Genomic DNA, 13,746 nt, shown 5'->3' with positions numbered 1-13,746 from the left:
TCATCTTTAAAATGGGTGTGGTGATATGATGTTATATTTACTTTAGGGGGTTGTTGTGAAGATTAAGTGAAATATGTGAATGACGGCCAGTGGTTGGCACATGGTAAGTGTGGGTTTCCTTCTTTCTTCTCTCTCTGCCTCTCCCACCCCTGCCCTTTCTTTTTTTCCTTCCTTCCTAGCCAACAGCTCTGGGTGTGGTGTTAGAGAAAGAACCAGGTGCTGCAGGATACAGACAATGAGGGGACAACCTCCACCAGGGGACTCAGGGATGGAAAAAGCCATCTCAAACCAGCTGTGGGTGGGCCGACAGTCAGCTCGGCCCTGCCCAGAATCCCCAGGCTTCCTCAGTGCTGGGAGCTCTGGGAGTCATACCAACCGTGGTCCCACACCAGCCTCATCAGGGCTTCAGACTCCTGGACTGACACGGGAGGGGGGTCCCAGGGAGGCACATCTCTCTCACCCAGAGTCATGGGGCTACTGGGGACCCCCAGCAGCTGACTGTCACCTGCTCACCCACCTGCCTGCTGACCTCCATAACTCAGGGCCAGCCAGGAGGAGGCGTCACCTATTTATTGGTGCCAGGCCCTGTCCTGGGCATGTCCTGTTCCTGCCTGCTGGGGTCTGTCAGGGTCTCCTACTCAAGGTCAGCTTAGCCCACCTCGTAACATGATCTGCCTTGCCCTGTATCTCAGGAGCAGGAAAGACAGGTGGAGAAATGGATGAGGTGGGCACAGGCCATGAGGACACCCGTGAGCACCCATGAATACACCCCCTGTTGTGTGCTGCTCCTTGAATGCAGAGCACACACTCGCCCAGAGCTGCTGCCCAACAGTCTGGGTAAGAATGCTTAGGCCCAGGTTACAGATGAGCAGAGTGAGGCCCAGCAGAGGACAGGGTCACCTGGAGGACAGTCAGAGGCAGCAGTGAGAACAGAAACCAGAGCTTTGGAATCAGGCTGCCTGGGTCTGAACCCAGCCCTGCCATTTCCAGGCTGTGGGACCTTGAGCCAGTGCCTTGACTTTTCTAGGCCTCTGTTTCCTCATCCGTAAAGTGGAGAGAATATCCTCTTCCATCTCAGGTTATCAGGAAGCAGGAAACAGAGACAGAAGAGCCCCCACACAGTGCCTGGCACACAGTAGGTGCACAGCGAGTTTCAGTTCCTCCTCCCACTCCCAGCTGGCCCTCTCTTCTCCTTCCTCTGCTTCCGAGCCCAAACCCCTTCTTCAGCCCTGACCAGGGGGTGAGAATTGGCCTAAAGAGGGCCCCTCCCAGCCCGACAGCGCCAACATAGGTCTCAGCCCGCCTTTGCCCGCCACAGGGCCAGCAGCGAGGTCAAGGGCAGCCTCAGAGGGAAGACCCTGGGAGGGGAGTCTGAGTGTCTGGGCAGGTGAGGTCGTGGGAGCCTCCAAAGCGCGGCCCCTCCCATTTCCATTCCACTCTGCAGTTCGTCAAAGCTCATTCCCATCCACCTCAGCTTACAAAGTCACCCGCACCAGTGTCAGAGGATTTCATTCACAGCGTTCCATGACCCCACGTGGGGCCCTGACCCCAGCTCTCAGCGGCCCTCTCACCTGAGCGCAGGTTGAGTCCTGATCCCAGCCTGAGCCCTGAGCACGATTCCAAACTGAGCCCAGGTCTAAGGTAGATTGTGTCCTTAGCGGGGTAAGGGGGTAGGGGTGGAGGGGCGCATTCAGAAGAATCACCCTCTCAAGAGAGGGAGAATCCTGGCTGTCACAGCTCAGAGCTCCTCCGCTGGAACCCCCCTCCTTCCCCAGAAGCTGTCTCTGCCCTGTGGCTGAGGAGCTGAGCACCCCCGGGGTGGGCCTGAGCCCAGCGCTCACGTTCCCAGGCCTGAGAGCCCCAGGCCCCTCTTCTGAGGATCTGGCCAGATGCTGAGGAACCTGGGCAAGGTGGAGGCCAGGGCTAGACCCCTGGCCTCACCTGCCACCTGATCCAACTGACCCTGTCACATCATCCTCCTTGTGACGGACCAGAGACCTTGTTTGGGGGGGGCTGCCCTGTACCCCAAAGCATCCTGGTGTCCCAGTTTGTTCTGTCCCTGTCTCCATACCAGTAGCCCAGGAACAAGCCCCCCCATGTCACAGAGGGAGAGCCAGGCCCAGAGAAAGGAAGTAACATGCCCATGGTCACACAGCCAGACACAGGCAAGAGCTCGAAGCTCCTAAACCCAGTCCAGGCCTGACTCTGGCTTCCTGGCCCCGCAGTGGACTCAGGAGACCTGGGGTTGGGGGCAGGGTGGCTGGGAGAAGGGTGGCTGGGAGCCGGCAGGGAGCCCTGGTCTCCCTGAGCCAGACCAGCGGGGATGCCTTTCACCACTTCCCTAGTCCCTACCTGTTGACTAGAAGCCTGGTGACTAGGAATCCACATGGCTTCCCTGCCCCACGGAGACAGCTGGCTTCTTCCTGACCAGCCCGGAGGAGTCTGGGTCCTTGCCCCGATCCAGGGCCCACTTGGAACCAGCTTCTCTATTGGCACCCACAACTGTCCAGGGCAGGGGGGAATGACAGGGAGGAAGGCCCTCCCTCTTGGCTTCCTGGACCCACACTCGGCTCCATGGAGAGCCCCCTGGACCAAGATTCAATCCCAGCCCAGCCAGTGGGACCGAGGAAGCAGTGGGAGCCTGTGGGCCTCCTGGAAGGGCAGGCAGGGTGAACTCTTCTTGGATTCTTGATCCTGAGCCCTCTCTGGGGTATGAGCTTGCCTCTTCGCTACCCGCCCCCCACCCCACCCCCGGCTTGAGTGAGGGGGGCAGGTACACGAGAGTATTAACCCCTTCAGCTCAGCAGAGCCATAGAAGCGCCCCTCCCCATTTGACAGGTGGGGAGACTGAGGTCCAGCATAACGGAGGCTCCGACTCTCCTCGGGCTAGGCACCTGCCCCCACCTGACCCCCTCCACGCCCCTTACCTGGATTCCGCGCGATCTGCGATGGGCGTGGTGGCTCCCAGCCAGGGCCACGGGGTCTCCCGTGCTGCGTCCGTGCGGCGTCCGGGGCGCACGCGGGATGCTCCGGGCCGACGCCACTCGCTCTCAGTGTCTTCTCTGCGCCGGCGGCAGATGGCTCTGCGCTGCCTACGCAGCGGGTGTGGACGCTGGCACTGCCCGGCCCCCGCCCTCCCGCCCCCTCAGGGTGTCCTTTGCCCCTTGATCCGGTGCCTCCTTCTCTCCTTAGCACGTGGGTGGCAACCGCTCACCCAGCCGGCGGCCTGTGGGGCAGCCCTGGCCCGGGCCATGAGCCCAGGCGCCTGCCAATCCCCGTCTGCGACCGGCGCGTGCCGCTCACCTTTAACCTCCCTCTCCGCGGGGCTTAGTGCCCGGCTCCCAACCCGCGGGCTGGGTTGGAGAAGGGAGGAGCCACAGGTGTGGAGCCAGGCCCAGGTGGGCGGAGGCAGAGCCTGGGACAGCCTCGGTTACGCCCTGAGCCGCAGCCCCTCTTCTCTCTTGAGTTCCCATCCTGCTCACCGAGACCCATTCATTCCCTGAGCGCCAGCTCCACTCATACCCCGTCCTGAGCCCCCTCCTGCCTCTGAGACCTGCTCTCTCTGCCTGATTTCCCATCGTCCTCACTGATCCCCACTCCCATTCCTTGAGCAGCCCTCCCCTTCTCACACACACCCACCCCTTATGGAGCCCTCCCCCTCCATACACCCTTTACCCTCCCTGAGCTCCCGGTTCCTCCTGGAACCTCTTTCTGGCCTCCTTTCTCTCCCCTGGGTCCCTGTCTCCTCCTATGCCTCTGCCCTCTCCCCGAACCCCACCACTAAGTCTAAGTATGTCTCATGCAATATTTGGGGCATACTTATACTAAAAGATTATTCATACTGTTTATCTGAAATTCCGATTTAACTGAGCATCCTAGATTTATTCTACCCATATGTAAAACAGGGGAGGCAGGGAAGTTCCGACAGGATCTTCTCTCTCCAGGGCCCCTCTTAGCTCCAGCTACACTTATAGAAAAACCTCAGGTTGACCTGGAAGTGGTCTGGAGGGTTACATCCCTTGCAGAATAAGAGGAAAGCAAGGTGAAGATGGGAAGCAGGGTGGAGGGGATGGCCTTCACATCAGAGAAAGACAGAGGGAAGCAGAAGTTCCCTGAGGCAGTCCAATCCTGGAAGGTTTCCTGAAGGAGGAGGACGTTCATGGTTACTTTGACGCTGAGAAAGAAGAGAGGTGAGTTAAATGACTCTGGTGGATGGCTCCCCCTCCCTTAATGGAAACTGGGGAGGGTTGGGGGTCTCCTCATTTAAGGAAGTCTCCTGAAGATAAGTAGAAGGTATCTCCCCCTTTATATGAAGATTCTTTAGAGTGAGGACAGGGTCTCATTTCAGCAACAAATTACTTCCATTTCTAGCTAAGATTTGTCAAGCACTGACCACTTGCCAGGGTCCTGCCTACACTTCCTAAGCCCTTTATGTGGGTTTATTCATTGAATCCCTTCAACCACAAAATGGAGTGGGTGTTTTTCCTTATTTTACAGATGAGGAAACAGAGGCACAGAGATACTGAGTAATTTGTCTGAGGTTCATACAGTGAAATTTGAGTCCAGGTGTGCTGGTCCTGCACCTGCCATGTAATAGAGCCTGTGCTGGGGGCTGGGATTGGAAAAATGACACAGATTCTGTCTCACAGGGGACCTCGAGTCTAGCAAGGAGTGGGGATGTGTGAGTCTTTAATGACTCTGGTACAGGTCAGGCTGGGATCAGGGATGGGACAGAGTGTGCTGGGAAGGGAGGATTGATTCTGCCTGTGGAGGAGGAGGTGTGTGCTAGGCCAAAAGGATGGGTCAGTTCTTCAATAGTTTTAGGACAAGGCATTGGGAGGAAGGGTATTCTTTTTCTTTTTCTTTTTGGCCACATCACGCAGCTTGCATGATCTTAGTTCCCCGACCAGGGATTGAACCCGGGCCCTTGGCAGTGAAAGCACGGAGTCCTAACCACTGGACCGCTAGGGGATTCCCATGAAGGGCATTCTAGGTAGCGGGACGTCTTGGGCAAAGGCAGGAGAGGTGTAGAGATGCAGTGTGAGACTGGGGAATAGTCAAGAGTCTGGCTTGAGTGGAAGGGGGTCTATAGGCAAGTATGAGATGGGGGAAAAGGAAAAAGGAAGAAAATCATAGAGGAACACAGACATTAGACAAAGAAATGTAGACCCCATCCAGAAGAGGACAGGGAGCCATAAAAGAGGGGAGGGGGCGCTCAGCCCAGGAGGGGCATGTCTGCCTTAGCTGGGCCAGGACTGCACAACTGCCTTGGGGAGGTGGAGGGAGGACTTGCCCAGCTGAAGGGACTGACTGTCACTTCGCCAAAGGTCTTGGGCCTCATTCAACTCTAGATCCAGCCCCAGAACAGGACCTTTGTTAACAAAATAACACACTTGTAAATGTCGGCAGAATTGGGTGAAGAGGATTTGTCGACAGATCAAAGCTTTAGGGGTGAGAAAGGCTTTCCTGATTTGAGCCTAAGTGCCTGGCAGGATGCTGACTGTCTAAATCAAATAAGGGGGTATGGGGGAAACAGACTGTGGGCAGAGGTGGGAGATACTGCATCGTAGGGCTGCTGTGGGGTGACGTCCAGGAGGCTGCTGTCCTCAGGATGGCAGGTAATGTCTGAGCCCCTCACAAGGAAGATGGTGGAGTTCTGAGGCTGCTGAGGGTGTCAGGCTGCTTATTTCTTCAGCCTCCCGTGTACCTAGCCCCGTGCTTGTGCGAACATGTTCATAATATGGTAGGAGAGTGTCCCCCTCAGCAGAAAGATAAGACGGCTGAAGTCGGAGCATTCACTTTTTATGAGGTTCAAAACAGCTACAAATGATCTATTGTTTAGACTCCTGTGTCTATATACCAAAACTATTTTTAACAAAACAAAGGAATTCCACACCCAATAGAATGGCTAAAAAGAAAAAGAGTAAGCATATAAAGTGTTGGTAAGAATATGGAGTAACTGGAACTCAGATACTGCTGGTGGGTATGTTAAAAGCGTTTGGAAAACTGTTTGGCGGTTCTTAAAATGTTAAAGACACCTACCACCTGACCCAGTCGTTTCATTCCTAGGTATTTAGTCAAGAAAAATGAAAGGCTATGTTCATACTAAGACATATGCAATGTTAATAGCAGCTTTGTTTGTAAAAGCCTTAAACTGAAAACAACAACAACAAAAAAGCCTTAAACTGGAAACAATCAAAAGGTCCAGCAATAGGCAAATGGATAAACAAATTGTGGTATATCCATACAATGAAATATTATACTGAGATAAAAAGAACAAACTGATAAATGCAACAGTCTGGATGAATAACAAAAGAATTATTCTGAGTGAACGAAGCCAAATAAGAAAACTAGTATACACTGTATGATTCCATTTATGTAAAATTCTCAAAAATGCAGTCTAACCTGCAATGACAGGAAGCAGATCAGGGTTATCTGGGGATGGAGTTGAGGGGTGTGGGAGAGACTGGAGGGAGTGATTACAAAAGAACATAAAGGAATTTTTTTTTTAAATTAATTAATTAATTTATATTTTTGGCTGCGTTGGGTCTTCGTTGCTGCGCGTGGGTTTTCTCTAGTTACGGTGAGCGGGGGTTACTTTTTGTTGTGGTGCACAGGCTTCTCATCGCAGTGGCCTCTTGTCACGGAGCACGGGCTGTAGGTGCGCGGGCTTCAGTAGTTGCAGTGCGTGGGCTCAGTAGTTGTGGCTCGCGGGCTCCAGAGCACAGGCTCATTATTTGTGGCACACAGGCTTCGTTGCTCCGCGGCATGTGGGATCTTCCCAGACCAGGGCTCGAATCCGTGTCCCCTGCATTGGCAGGCGGATTCTTAACCACTGCACCACCAGGGAAGTCCTGAGGTCCACATTTTAAAAGGGATATGTGTGTGTGTGTGTGTGTGTGTGTGTGTGTGTGTGTGTGTGTGTGTGCTGGGATAACTGGATATCCACAAGCAAAAGTATGAAGTCAGATCCCTACCTCACACCATATACAAGATTAACTCAAAATGGATCAATGACCTAAATGGAAGAGCTAAAACTATAAAACCCTTAGAAGAAAACATAAAGGTATAATAAATCTTTATGATCTTGAATTAGAAAATGGTTTCTTAGATATGATGCCAAAGTACAAGCAACAAAAGAAAAAAATAGATAATTGTACTTCATCAGACTTTCATAAAAACTTTTGTGCATCAAAGGACGCCATCGGGGCTTCCCTGGTGGCGCAGTAGTTGAGAGTCTGCCTGCCAATGCAGGGGACGTGGGTTCGTGCCCCAGTCTGGGAGGATCCCACATGCCGTGGAGCGGCTGGGCCCGTGGGCCATGGCCGCTGGGTCTGCGCTTCCGGAACCTGTGCTCCGCGGTGGGAGAGGCCACGGCAGTGAGAGGCCTGCGTACCGCAAAAAAAAAAAAAAAAAAAAAAAAAAAAGGACACCATCAAGAAAGTGAAAAGACGACCTACAGAATGGGAGAAAATTATAAACCATATATCTGATAAAGGACTAGTTTCCAGAATATATAAAGAACTCTTACAACTCAGAAATAAAGAAACATGGGACTTCCCTGGTGGTACAGTGATTAAGAATCTGCCTGCCAATACAAGGGACATGGTGGTGCAGTGATTAAGAACCTGCCTGCCAATACAAGGGACACGGGTTCGAGCCCTGGTCCGGGAAGATCCCACATGCCACGGAGCAGCTAAGCCCATGCGCCACAACTACTGAGCTTCTGCTCTAGAGCCCGTGAGCCACAACTACTGAGCCCATGTGCCACAACTACTGAAGCCCGTGCACCTAGAGCCCATGTTCCGCAACAAGAGAAGCCACCGCAATGAGAAGGCCGCGCACCTCAATGAAGAGTAGCCCCCGCTCGCCGCAACTAGAGAAAGCCCGTGTGCAGCAAGAAGACCCAACACAGCCAAAAGTAAATTAAATTAAATTAATTAATTAAGAAAAAATAAAGAGACCAATAACCAACTGAAAAATGAGCAAAGTGTCTGAATAGGCTTTTCCCCAAAGTAGATATAAAAATGACCAATAGCACATGAAAAGATGGTGAACATCATTAGTCACCAGAGATGTGGAAATTGAAATCATGAGATAACACTTCACACCCACTAGGAGAGTTATAATAAAAAAAGATAGACAATAACAAGTGTTGGTGAAGAAACTGGAACTTCATACATTGCTAGTGCAAGTGTAAGATGGCGCAACTGCTTTGGAAAACAGTCTGGCCTTTCCTCAGAAAGACTAAACGTGGAATTATCATATACCCACTCATTGGTATATAAGCAAGAGGAAAAAACATGTCACATTGTATGACAATGTTTATAACAGCATTATTCATAATAGCCAAAAAGATGAAACAACCCCAATGTTCACCAAGTGATGAATGGATAAACAAATTGTGGTAAATACATGCAATGGAATATTATTTGGTAATAAAAAGGAATCAATAGATATACAATGGAATATGATTTGGCCTTAAAAAGGAAGGAAATATTGATATGCTATACAACATGGAAGAACCGTGAAGACATTATGCTCAGTGAAACAAACCAGTTGCAAAAGGACAAATACTGTATGATTCCACTTATATGAGGCACCTAGAGTAGTCAAATTCATAGAAACAGAAAGTAGAATGGTGTGTGTCAGGGGCTGGGGTGAGGGGGGAATGGGGAGGGAGTATTTAATGGACTTAGAGCTTCAGTTTGGGAAAATAAAAAAGTTCTGGAGATGGATCGTGGTGATGGTTGCAGAACAAGGGGAATGGACTTAATGTCACAGAACTGTATACTTTAAAATGATTAAAATGGGAAATTTTATGTCACATATGTACCACAAAAAAAATCAAAAGGAATCATTACTAATAAATTCTACAACATGAATGAATCTTTAAAACATTATATTAGGACTTCCCTGGTGGCGCAGTGGTTAAGAATCTGCCTGCCAATGCAGGGGGTACTGGTTTGAGCCCTGGTTCAAGAAGATCCCACATGCCACGGAGCAACTAAGCCCATGCGCCACAACTACTGAGCCCACACACCACAACTACTGAGCCTGCGTGCTACAACTGCTGAAGCCCGTGCGCCTAGAGCCTGTGCTCCACAACAAGAGAAGCCACTGCAGTGAGAAGCCCATGCACTGCAATGAAGAGTAGCCCCCCGCTCAACGCAACTAGAGAAAGCCCACGCACAGCAATGAAGATCCAACGCAGACAAAAATAAATAAATTTAAAAAAATAAATTTATTTAAAATATATATATTAAATGAAAGAAACCAGTCACAAAAGACCACATATTATAGGATTCCATTAGTATGAAATGTCCAGAACAGGCAAATCTATAGAGACAGAAAGTAGGTTAGTTGCCTGGGGCTGGTGGTCGGAGTGGGATCTGGGGGAAATGGGGAGTCACTGCTAATGGGCACGGAGCTGCTTTTCTGGGGTGATGAAAATGTTCTAAAATTGTGCCAATGGATACACAGCTCTGTGAATATACCAAAAACCATTGAATTGTACAATTTAAATTGTTGAATTGTATGGCATGTATCTCAATAAAGCTGCTTTTTTTTTTTTGAGGGGGTGGTGATTGAATCCTTGGAGAATAATGAATTTAAAGGCTGAATCGGACTTCCATGGTGGCGCAGTGGTTAAGAATCCGCCTGCCAATGCAGGGGACACAGGTTCAAGCTCTGATCTTGGAAGATCCCACATGCCGCGGAGCAACTAAGCCTTGCGCCACAACTACTGAGACTGCGCTCTAGAGCCCGCGAGCCACAAGGACTGAGCCCTCGCACCACAACTACTGAAGCCCACAAGCTTAGAGCCTACGCTCTGCAACAAGAGAAGCCACCGCAATGAGAAGCCTGTGCACCGCAAGGAAGAGAAGCCCCCACTCTCCGCAACTAGAGAAAGCCCGCGCGCAGCAACGAAGACCCAACGCAGCCAAAAATAAATAAATTTATTTATTTATTTTTTTAAAAAAAGACTGAATCAGGGAGCAGAACCATGAAGATGAAGTGTTCCCTTTCTCCAGTCAGCCCCTGGAAGATAGTAGGTACCCCACAAATTAAATCCAATGGATCATTTCTAGAAAGAGGAACCCATTGCAGTTGCTGTTTTTGGAGAACCGACTAAGTGCCAGACATTGTGGTAGACACATATCAAGTCACCTAATCCTTCAACTACCCATTTTAAAGATGATATAATTGAGATTCAGGGAATTAAGGACTTTGCTCTTGGTCACATAGGAAGTGGCAGAGGTCAGAATGGGACCCAGGTCTGTCTGACTTCAAAGCTAAGGTCTAAAAATTGACCCTAAAAATTATTAATTTTATATAGAAGTTTTCAGGCTTACCCCAAAGTATTAATATAAAGAATAATACAGTGCACACCTGTGTACTCTCACTCAGCCTAAGAAACTGAACTATCTCTTAATGCCATTGAAGTCCCCTCTGTCTCCTCCCCGATTCCATCCCTCTTCTGCCAGACAGCCACACTGCTGAATTTCCTGTACTTTTACTTTGTACGTATCTCCAAGCAATAATATAAAGTACGGTTCTGCATGTTTCTAAACTTTACATAAACACTATTATACTGAATGTAGTCTTCTGAGGCTGCCTTTTTTTAACTGTATTGTTTGTGAGATTTAGCCAAGTTGACACGTGTAGCTGTAATTTGCCCATTTCTGTTGCTGTGTAGAATGAAGTGTTCCACTGTATTGGACATTTGGGTTGTTTCCAGTTTTTCGTCATTACAAGTAGAGACACTGCAAACATTCCCGTTCTTGTCTCCTAGTCCAAGACAGTGAAAATTCCTAGGAGTTTGTGTTAGTTTCCTATCGCTGCTGTAACAAATTACCAAATTAGTGCCTTAAAACAACACAGGTTTATTATCTTACATTTCTGGATGTCAGGAGTCTGAAATGGGTTTCACTGGGCTGAAATTAAGGTATTGGCAGGGGCACACTCTCTCTGGAGTCTCCAAAGGAGAATCAATTTCCTTGCCTTTTCTGGTTTCTAGAGGCTGCCTGCTCGTGGCTTCTTCCTCCAGCTTCAAAGCCAGCAACGTAGTGTCTTCAAATTTCTCTGTCACTCTGACCCTCCGATTTTACTGTCAAACCTCCTTCTCTGATTCTGACCCTCCTGCCTCCCCCTTATAAGGACTCTTGTGATTACACTGGCCCCACCTGGATGATCCAGGATAATCTCTCCATCTCGAGATCCTTGATTTAATCACATCTGCAAAGTTCCTTTCACCATGGAAGGTAACAAGTTCACAGGTTCCAGGGATTAGGATGTGGACAGCTTTGGGGTCTATTATTCTGTCCACTGCAGAGGGGAACAGCTGGGTAGTGTGATATGAACACCTTTGAATTACGAGTTTGTCAAACTGCCCTCCAAAGTGAATTGATTCTCTCTCCCAATAGCAGTACAAAAGCATTCCTGTCACTTCCCATCCTCACCAACACTTGATATTATCTGACTTTTTAATTTTTGCCAACTTGACACCTGTGAAATGTCTGGACTCTGACTGCTATGCGGTCAAGAAAGAGATGATGGTCAATGGCGCTGAACGTGACAAAGAAGGGCCCTGGCTGTAAGAAGCAGTCCATGACCTTGGCTAGTGCAGTGCCCTTGGAGTTGTGGTGGTGGGGGGCGGTGAAGTCAGACTGAGTCAAGGAATAAGGGGGGGGGCGGGTATGAGGAAATGGATGCAGGGAGTACAGAGTCTAGATGGTATGTTAGTAGGCTTGGACTGCCATAACAAAATACCACACACTGGGTGGCTGAAACAAAAGATACCTATTTCTCATAATTCTGGAGGCTGGAAAGCCCAAGATCAAGGTGCCAGCAGATTTGGCTTCTCGTGAGAGCTCTCTTCCTGGTTTGCAGACAGTGGCCTTCTAGCTGTGACCTCACACTGGTGGAGAGAAAAAGAACTTTGGTCTCTTTTCCTCTTCTTATAAGGGCACTAATCCCATCATCAGGCCCCATCCTCATGACCTCATCTAAACCTAATTACCTCTCAAAGGCCCCACGTCCAAATATCATTACATTGGGGTTAGGGCTTCGACATACCAGTTTTGGGGGGAAGTACTCAATTCATAACAGGGTACTTTCAAAATATTGGGTGGGGGTGGTGAAAGGGAGGTATCAGTCTAAAGGCAGAAATTAAAGGTGAAAGAGACAGACAAAGAAAGAGACATAACTACCACAGTGGGGGAGGCATCCTGGAGGGGCAGGTGAAGGTGAGACCCATAGCAAGGGTACCTGGGCTGGCTTTGGAATGAGGGGAGGTTCCTCCTCCTGGAGGAAGGAGAGAAGAAAGGGCACTGGGGCAGGTGCAGAGAAGATCCAAAGAGGTGGAGCAGGAAGTGGCAGAAGCTCTCCCATGTGATGGGCAGTGGAGTCACCTACTGAGGGGGCAGGAGTGGGTGTAGGAGGTCTGAGGAGTGTGGGGAAGTTTCACAGGGGCCGTTGTTGTGGGATTCCACAGGGGGCCCACTGGGCTGAACAAAGGGGGATTGGTGATGAAGAGGGGACAAGCCAAGGCAGGAGTTCCCATCAGATCTCACCAGGGCCTCTTAGAGTGAAGACTGCCTCTTGCCCGGCCAAAGGAGGGCCGGACAGGGGGAGTGTCTAGGAGACCCCTGGAAGCTTAGTGGAAACAGTGGGTCTGGAGGACGCAGACCAGAACCAGGGAGATCATAGCCAGGAAATTGTGAAGTGTGAAAGAGCTCTTGATAATACCCAGGACCGTGGTGGAGGGACATCAGGGACTGTGGGGCACACAATGCTGCCTGGGGAGGTAGAGAGGGCTTCCTGGAGGTGGTGATGTTTCAGCTGAATCTTGAAAAGGAAAACCAAATTTCACTTGCCATAAAAATGTGGAAGAAGTGTTGCCTTCACAGTCTATCAGCAAGTCTGTCCTGCCCCACTCCATCAGTTTTGTCTCTTTCTCAGACATCTCCACCACACCCCCTGTGCTCTGGCTGGATTGGGAGAGTCCTTGTTGGGCACTTTCAGCTTCTATGCCTTGGCTTATGGACTTCTCTTTGGTTTCACTATTTTCGCCTTCAACTTCAGAACTCCTATTCATCCCTCAAAACCCAGCTCAAATGTCACCTCTGCTGGTGAGCCTTTCTGTGCCCTGGTGCCATCTTGGTCCTTTCTTAGTAGTGTGGTGAAGTGGAAAAAGCTCACTCACTACTGTTTGATTTTAGACAGGTGACAATCTCTGAGTGTCTGTTTCCTGACAATGGCACTGGCCAAGCCTAGTTGTGAAGATAAGGTACATGACATCCTCAGGCATCACATGGGACTCACAAAGGAAGACATCGAGCCATGACACCCACCATTCTGTCTTGTACTAAAGTAAGCTGAGTGAGAATGTGACTCTGCCTTAATCCATGAGCTCTTAGAGAGTAGAGACAATGCCCTGACAGGGCCCAGCCCAGTGCCCAGCATGGAGGTATCGTGTGCTCCGTGGACACTGCACATACAGGAAGAACTGAGATTGTCCGTCATTTACTTGTAATGTGACTTTGGGGAGGTGACATCATCTCTGAGAATCTGTTCCTTCATCTTTAAAATAACAATAACTCGTATTAGGTATTCATCTAACTACAGGTAAGGGACTCAACAATTCACTACCTCTAATCCTCACATTGTGTTATCATCATCCTATTTTATGGAAAGGAAAACTGAGGCTGGGGGAAGTGAATGACTTGTCCAAGTTAGCAGCGG

This window comes from Delphinus delphis, chromosome 15, assembly GCF_949987515.2.
Source record: "Delphinus delphis chromosome 15, mDelDel1.2, whole genome shotgun sequence".
NCBI lineage: Eukaryota > Metazoa > Chordata > Mammalia > Artiodactyla > Delphinidae > Delphinus > Delphinus delphis.
The sequence above is the reverse complement of the archived record's forward strand: the minus strand, read 5'-3'. Positions refer to the sequence as shown.